The sequence below is a fragment of the Dermochelys coriacea genome, chromosome 22 (assembly GCF_009764565.3).
Source record: "Dermochelys coriacea isolate rDerCor1 chromosome 22, rDerCor1.pri.v4, whole genome shotgun sequence".
NCBI lineage: Eukaryota > Metazoa > Chordata > Testudines > Dermochelyidae > Dermochelys > Dermochelys coriacea.
Window position 1 is genome coordinate 9518800 of NC_050089.1, and position 8707 is coordinate 9527506.

Below are 8707 nucleotides of genomic sequence, written 5' to 3' on the forward strand. Positions count from 1 at the left end.
AGGTCTGTGATCGAGTGACCAGAGAGATTGAAGTGTTCTCCAACTGGTTTTTGAATGTTATAATTCTTGACGTCTGATTTGTGTCCATTCATTCTTTTACGTAGAGACTGTCCAGTTTGGCCAATGTACATGGCAGAGGGGCATTGCTGGCACATGATGGCATATATCACATTGGTAGATGCGCAGGTGAACGAGCCTCTGATGGTGTGGCTGATGTGATTAGGCCCTATGATGGTATCCCCTGAATAGATATGTGGACAGAGTTGGCAACGGGCTTTGTTGCACAAACTTCCTCGTGGCTGGACTTTACAAAAACTAGACAAGCCATTTACAAAACACACTTTGATTCTCTACAAAAGAAAAAGGACACTAAGCTATCTAAACTACTATATGCCACAAGGGGCCACAACAATGGTTCCCGTAACCCACCCAGCAATATTGTTAATCTATCCAACTATACTCTTAGCCCAGCGGAAGAATCTGTCCTATCTCGGGGCCTCTCCTTTTGCCCCTCCACCCCCACGAACATGATACAGTTCTGTGGTGACCTAGAATCCTATTTTCGACGTCTCAGACTCAAGGAATATTTCCAACACACCTCTGACCAACATATTAACCCACAGAGACCTTCCTGCCAACACTACAAAAAGAAGGATTCTAGGTGGACTCCTCCTGAAGGTCGAAACAGCAGCCTGGATTTCTACATAGACTGCTTCCGCCGACGTGCACGAGCTGAAATTGTGGAAAAGCAGCATCGCTTACCCCATAACCTCAGCCATGCAGAACACAGTGCCATCCACAGCCTCAGAAACAACTCTGACATCATAATCAAAAAGGCTGACAAAGGAGGTGCTGTCGTCATCATGAATAGGTCAGAGTATGAACAAGAGGCTACTAGGCAGCTCTCCAACACCACTTTCTACAAGCCATTACCCTCTGATCCCACTGAGAGTTACCAAAAGAAACTACAGCATTTGCTCAAGAAACTCCCTGAAAAAGCACAAGAACAAATCCGCACAGACACACCCCTGGAGCCAGGACCTGGGGTATTCTATCTGCTACCCAAGATCCATAAACCTGGAAATCCTGGACGCCCCATCATCTCAGGCATTGGCACCCTGACAGCAGGATTGTCTGGCTATGTAGACTCCCTCCTCAGGCCCTTCGTTACCAGCACTCCCAGCTATCTTCGAGACACCACCGATTTCCTGAGGAAACTACAGTCCATTGGTGATCTTCCTAAAAACACCATCCTAGCCACTATGGATGTAGAAGCCCTCTACACCAACATTCCACACAAAGATGGACTACAAGCCGTCAGGAACAGTATCCCCGATACTGTCACGGCTAACCTGGTGGCAGAACTTTGTGACTTTGTCCTGACCCATAACTATTTCACATTTGGTGACAATGTATACCTTCAAATCAGCGGCACTGCGATGGGTACCCGCATGGCCCCACAGTATGCCAACATTTTTATGGCTGACTTAGAACAACGCTTCCTCAGCTCTCGTTCCCTAATGCCCCTACTCTACTTGCGCTACATTGATGACATCTTCATCATCTGGACCCATGGAAAAGAAGCTCTTGAGGCATTCCACCATGATTTCAACAATTTCCATCCCACCATCAACCTCAGCCTGGACCAGTCCACACAAGAGATCCACTTCCTGGACACTACGGTGCTAATAAGCGATGGTCACATAAACACCACCCTATATCGGAAACCTACTGACCGATATTCCTACCTACATGCCTCTAGCTTTCATCCAGATCATACCACTCGATCCATTGTCTACAGCCAAGCGCTACGATATAACCGCATTTGCTCCAACCCCTCAGACAGAGACAAACACCTACAAGATCTCTATCATGCATTCCTACAACTACAGTACCCACCTGCTGAAGTGAAGAAACAGATTGACAGAGCCAGAAGAGTACCCAGAAGTCACCTACTACAGGACAGGCCCAACAAAGAAAACAACAGAACGCCACTAGCCATCACCTTCAGCCCCCAACTAAAACCCCTCCAACGCATCATCAAGGATCTACAACCTATCCTGAAGGACGAGCCATCGCTCTCTCAGATCTTGGGAGACAGACCAGTCCTTGCTTACAGACAGCCCCCCAATCTGAAGCAAATACTCACCAGCAACCACACACCACACAACAGAACCACTAACCCAGGAACCTATCCTTGCAACAAAGCCCGTTGCCAACTCTGTCCACATATCTATTCAGGGGATACCATCATAGGGCCTAATCACATCAGCCACACCATCAGAGGCTCGTTCACCTGCGCATCTACCAATGTGATATATGCCATCATGTGCCAGCAATGCCCCTCTGCCATGTACATTGGCCAAACTGGACAGTCTCTACGTAAAAGAATGAATGGACACAAATCAGACGTCAAGAATTATAACATTCAAAAACCAGTTGGAGAACACTTCAATCTCTCTGGTCACTCGATCACAGACCTAAGAGTGGCTATACTTCAACAAAAAAGCTTCAAAAACAGACTCCAACGAGAGACTGCTGAATTGGAATTAATTTGCAAACTGGATACAATTAACTTAGGCTTGAATAGAGACTGGGAATGGATGAGTCATTACACAAAGTAAAACTATTTCCCCATGGTATTTCTCCCTCCCACCCCACCCCCCACTGTTCCTCTGATATTCTTGTTAACTGCTGGAATTAGCCTACCTGCTTGTCACCATGAAAGGTTTTCCTCCTTCCCCCCCCTGCTGCTGGTGATGGCTCATCTTAAGTGATCACTCTCCTTACAGTGTGTATGATAAACCCATTGTTTCATGTTCTCTGTGTGTGTGTGTATATAAATCTCTCCTCTGCTTTTTCCACCAAATGCATCCGATGAAGTGAGCTGTAGCTCACGAAAGCTTATGCTCTAATAAATTTGTTAGTCTCTAAGGTGCCACACGTACTCCTTTTCTTTTTGTGTAAATATGTAAAACACACATACACCATCAACAGCAAAAAGGCATTAGGAGAAGCAGCAATGCCAGTGTCAAATGAATGTACTCCTAAAATTACTGTCTTAAGCCGGATGAGAAAGAATATGACATAAATTACTTTAAGGAATACCACTGCACTCAGCTGCCATAACTATTAACTGGTTTATGTTTTATAGGAAATAACAATTGTAACAAGGTTTGATGGAAGCAGAACATGCTTTTTAGTCTTGGTGTAGTGATTGTTATTTTTTTAAGCGCTTAAAAGGTGCAAAAGGTAGTTTAAATGCGATTTTTAGGATGTGGCAGGCACTAAATGTCTCTCAGCTGCAAATCATTGTAATTTTGTGCAAACATTTATTTGCAATTGACACCTCTGATGAGAAGTAAGACATGCTTTTCCCTTTGAATTTAGAATAATTTATCAGGGAAAGTTCCCAGGGCCAGAAAGAAAGGACCAGTTTTGTTTTCTTTATTGCCCACATCCATGCTTCGTGGCACAGACTACAGAATGAGTGAAAAGGGTATCATCAACTGTGTGCCCATCTGCCTTGAAGTGATTTAATATCAGTGACCATGTGTCCATCTGTGTTGAGATGCTTTGCCAAAGGTAACTGTGTGTCTAATTTCCATCTGTCTTCAGCAGAAATGGGCCCAGAATCGAAACTACAGGGATGAACTTCCCTGAGTTTGGAAAAATTCTGATCCAGACCAAGGTCCACATTCTCAGACAGTGCACCCAATGATAATACTGTTCCAAGCAACCTGGAGAGATTCAAATGTGGATTCAGATATGAGCTTAGCTTTTGTCCCTTGTCTCTATAATTGGGGCTAGTTCTGAACATCCTTGAGCTTTTGGGGGGTGGGGGGATGGATTCTCTGCTGGATTTGGATTTTTTTTACATTAAATATTTTATTAAATGAAAAATGGTCTTTCTCCAAAAAATGAAACTTTTTACAAAAACTTGTCAACATTATCAAAATTGTTGTGAAATTGTCCATGATGTTTTAACTGAAATATTGAATGTAATTGTTATTTAAGATTTTTTGGTTTGTTTACTAAAAATTATGTTCTCAGTGAAAATAGTTCTCAGTAAATGGGGGAAAAAATCAAAAGCAATTCTGAAAATGATAGCAAGAAAAATTCAGAGAAAAAAATCTGTAAAAAAAATCACCTTTCAGCATAACAGAATCATTGTAATTAGAAAGGGAAAAGTTCTATTATGTCCCATCCAGTCCATCCCTCATCAGTGCAGGAGAGCTTCCTACAGTATATACATTCTAGGGTTAAGCAAGAATATTTTAGAGTCAGATTCTGTCCTGTACTCATGGAAAGTAGTATCTGACTCTGTAAGCTGCCACAATCATTTCCATTGGTTAGGTTGTATTTTTAGAACCTACCCTGCATAAGGGATGGTGCATGACTGTGTCACCCCACGAGCATCCCAGGAAAGGCATCATGCCTCAAAGAAAAATCATTACTTCCCTGGTCCCTGCTTGTTTCCAGGGAGTACAAATCTTCTACTGACCATTACCAGTAGCAGTGGTTGGAGGCTAGTATGTTGGAGGGCTGGAGACAAGGCTCTATCTGTTCCCCCCACCATCTCTATCTATTCCTTCCCCGGACCAAGAGTGCCAAGTATCTGTTTACCATCCCCTCTATTGTCTGCAATGGAAAAGTGGGGAGGTAGTGTAGGAGTGTCAGATGGGATCTCACCTAATATGGCTGCTTGCAAAGTAAGATACACACAAGCTCACTTTGCTAGTGCATTATCCCTCTTCCCCCTAACCTGTGTCTGTCTTGTCTTTAGATGAAAAGATCTTCTGGCCTGGGACTGTCTACTACTCTGTGTTTACAGCACAATGGGCTCCATTCTTGGTTGGTTCCTAGCACTACAGTGGGGGGGGGGGGGGAATTGGTCCTTTAGATTTCACATCTATTCTGATGCCCAAGAGGAAATGAGAAATATTGTAAATTATTTACATAAGAAGGAAAGTTATTGTCAAACATTTAACTTTACACTGCTTCCACTTATTTTTTGTATCCTGTCTGAGTAGCTGGATGAAGTGAACTGGGGCTGATGTTTTCTGGTCTCCTACTCATAGAGGTGTTTCCTGTCTATTGAGTCCTTGTCATAGTGTTTTATCTGGAACACCACTCTTCTAAAATACATAATAGTTTAGTGCATTTGAAATCTCTTTTCTTTCCCTGCTTCTGCTTTTGAGCCTTGGAACAGGGGAGTAAAAGGCAGAGGAACAGCCAGCATATGAAAGAGAAGAATCTCTTCTTTAATTCTGCAGTTTCATTCTGACGATTTGCTAGTATGTAGTCTCTTTCTCTCCCTTTATTAGAAATATTGTACATTCAGGACAAGCGATAAAGAATTATGCAGCTAAAATAAGGATTTTAATTGGACATTTCAGATAAAATAAAAAGCAGAGAATTAAGATTTTTGTGCAGAAAAGGTAACAATAAAGCTAATGGAGTGTCTTCTCCAGAAAAATATTCAAGGAGAATAAAAAAAGGGTATAGGATTCATACATCTCACAAAAAAAATACATTTTGTATTTCTTCCTATTTTTGCCTCTTTGCTTTCTCTAGCTTAACACAGGATGTTGCATTTATCACAGCCTCTGAAATACCCATGGCTGGGTATGAATGAGCTATTGAAACTTTAGACTGAGGTTTTCAAGTCACCTAGCAGATTTAAGATGCTCAGTTCCATGGACATCTGTGGATAACCTGACTTGATCATTTTACTTTTAATGGTGTAATGCTCTCTATTACCCTCTGAATAGGAGACAAAGATGTGTAGCTCATTTAGCATCCTATGAACAAACAGGAAAGAGTATAGTGTATATGATAACCAACAGCATCTAGCCATCAATTTACACTTAGCATGCCCAGGATTGAACTCCTGATCTTTTCTCCAAGCTCTCTTTACCTCTCCTTTTGTCTAACACTCTTGACAAAACCAGCATCCTTCCCACTGATCAGCTCCATAACCTGGGAATCATCTTTGCCTGAGATCCTCTCCCGTGTGTCACATATCAGGGATGTCATTAGATCTTGCCACTCCTTCCTCCATAAATACTTCCACCGTCTTTTCTCTCTGTCCGCTCAGCCAAAACCTTCACCTAGGCCCTCATCAACTCCCATCTTGATTACTGCAAACTATTCTCCTCCAGCTTCCTGACACCCAGAGTGACAACGCCCAACACGTGCAAAACATAGCTGCTGAGATGCTCTTCCTTGATCATCACTCTGAGCACATCACTCCCATCTTTCAGTCCCCATCTCCCACTTTATCAGTTACAAGCTTCTTGTCCTAATCTCCAAAGCCTTCTGTTTTGTTCTGCAAGCCTTTGCAGTTCTGTTCTCCCTTACCTATCTGCTCTAATCTGTCATCACATTGCCCCTCATCCCAGCTGCTTCACCGATTATGCCAACATCATCTGCTTGCCTGTCCTCTTCTCTCACAAATATCCTCAGGCTTTCTTCTATGCCACTACTTGTGCACTAAGCATCCTCCCTGAATTCATTTGCAAGGCCCCTCCCCTCTTTTACTTCACATCCTTCCAGACCCATTTCTGCAGTCATGCGTATTAGAAATCAGATGACATTTATGTAGCTGTGCTGAGGGGCAGTTGTGGAAATATTTATTTACATATGTCATTATCTATCTATCTATCTATCTATCAAAATTAATATATTTGATTTTCTCCCTAACTTCATAAGTTCTTTACCTGCTTAGACACTGATCCAGCAATGACCTCCCCACAGAGATTTTCTCATGTGCAGTTTATGGCAGGATGAGGGTCTTAGATTGTAAGCTCTTCTGGGCAGGGACTTTGTCTACTTCCTGTTTGTACAGTGCTTAGCAGAATGAGGCCCCAGTCCTGGCTGGAGCCTCTGGCCACTACCCCAATATAAAGAAAAAATGGTAGTTAGCAAATAATAGATAATAAGATACATCAAATAATTGAACATACAATAATTATTATTGGATAATCTTAGATACTTATCTTCTTTTATCCCCACAGATCAGTAAAATGCTGCAGTAGATCCAGGGACAGATTCTGCTGTCTCCTATGCCTGTTGAAACTCTGGAATATCTCCACTGATGTCAGTTACTCCAGATTTACACAGATGTAAAGGAGATCAGAGTCTGACTGCCAGTGAGCAACTCCTCCTCCCTACCCCCACAGATTCACAAACAAATCATGTTTTATTCTCTTTCAGTTTCACTCCACAGCAAAGCTGTGTGATTGCTCGACATTGCTGTGGCTTGAATTTCTATTCACATTTCTACCCCATGTTATTGAATTGTGAAATCTCCTCAGCGATGTGCTGATTACAGAATTGAGTCTTCATGCTCTGGCATTTAGAGACGATTTCAGACATAAAACTGTTTATAAATTCAATATTCCCTGGGTCTGAACTCTAAATTCAAGGTGTATCATATGGGCATATTCTTTGACATTGAGATGCAAAATGCTTGTATGCAGAGACAATTATACTGACTATACAGTAGGATAACAGCTCAGAGATATATGTGTGCTACTTTATTCACAGTTATTCTGTGATGGGTTTCATACATTATAGAACATTGGAGGCATAGCTCGTGGTTTAAATAAGACTTCAGTATCTTGTAAAGATTGGTAGGTATATATGTATATGAAGAGAAAGAGACTATTGTGTGTATAAAATCATTACTCCCTTTCCTCCCCCCCCTCATGTGTGTGCGTGTGCGTGCATGCATGTATTGCACTGGCAAAATGATGGAGCAGATGGCCAATTTACCTTCTAATATATGTGTAGATACATAGAAATTAAAGAGCAAAAAACTATTAAGCCCTCTTCTCCATTTTGGCCAGTGAAAAATGGTTCTATATTGTACATTTGCTACTATCAAATGCCCCTACAGCCTCCATGCTGTCATAGGAAGCAAGGCCAGAAATGCATCATGGAGGGATGAACCTGCTGTGGAGGGGATCAGTGGATTGTGAGTGAAGTAGGATGAAGACAGGAGAGGGGAGATCTCACTGAACCAACGAAGGAAGATGGGGATCAGGGGTAGGAGGGCACTGCTTATCCAAACCAGGTGGAGGATGAGGACCTCCTCTTCTGCGTTTAGATTCCTGGATCGGATCCTCCACAGCCCCCTGACCCTCCCCTCCTATCTTCTGAAGAAGATTGGATAGATCCTGTTTCTAAGGTGTAAGGCTTCCTGAAATCTAATGTCTGTTGTCTTGATGCATTCTGTAAATTGCAACATGTGGGGGTGTTTGTATCTAGGATACAAGCAATTCCCATCTAATTAAATGAGTCACACTGTGGGGGTGAATAGGCCCAAGAGTTTTCATTAAACATAGAGCTGGTCAAAATTTTGTCGTGGAAACATTTTTCTGATTAAAAAAATGGCTTTTGACCAAAGCAGTAGTTTGCATAATACTTTTTTTGTTTTGGTTTTAGAAGTATGAATGTTTTTCAGTTTTCAGTAAATTTTTGTTTTTTGCTTTTCAAAAGCAGATTTTTTCAGGGGGTGGGGGTTTGATTTTCAATTAAAAAAAATTAAGAAATAGCAAGAAATTTGAGGAGGGAAAAAGATTTTTTCCCCAAAGTTTCCCATGAAAAATAATTGGCATTTGTTAATCAACCCTATTTTAGGACCAACTACATAGGGGACAAAAGATGGAAAAAGGAGTGGGGGAGAGGTGGCTAGGAAGAA

General features: G+C 41.9%; 1 long non-coding RNA gene across 1 annotated transcript in view; it reads left to right on the forward strand.

The window, feature by feature from the left end:
- Positions 1-8447, forward strand: part of LOC119846819 — a 26515-nt gene extending 18068 nt beyond the window's left edge. Inside the window, exon 3 of the long non-coding RNA XR_005290010.2 lies at positions 7020-8447. This is a non-coding gene — a long non-coding RNA (uncharacterized LOC119846819). The remainder of the gene's footprint in view (positions 1-7019) is intronic.
- Positions 8448-8707: the final 260 nt, after the last annotated feature.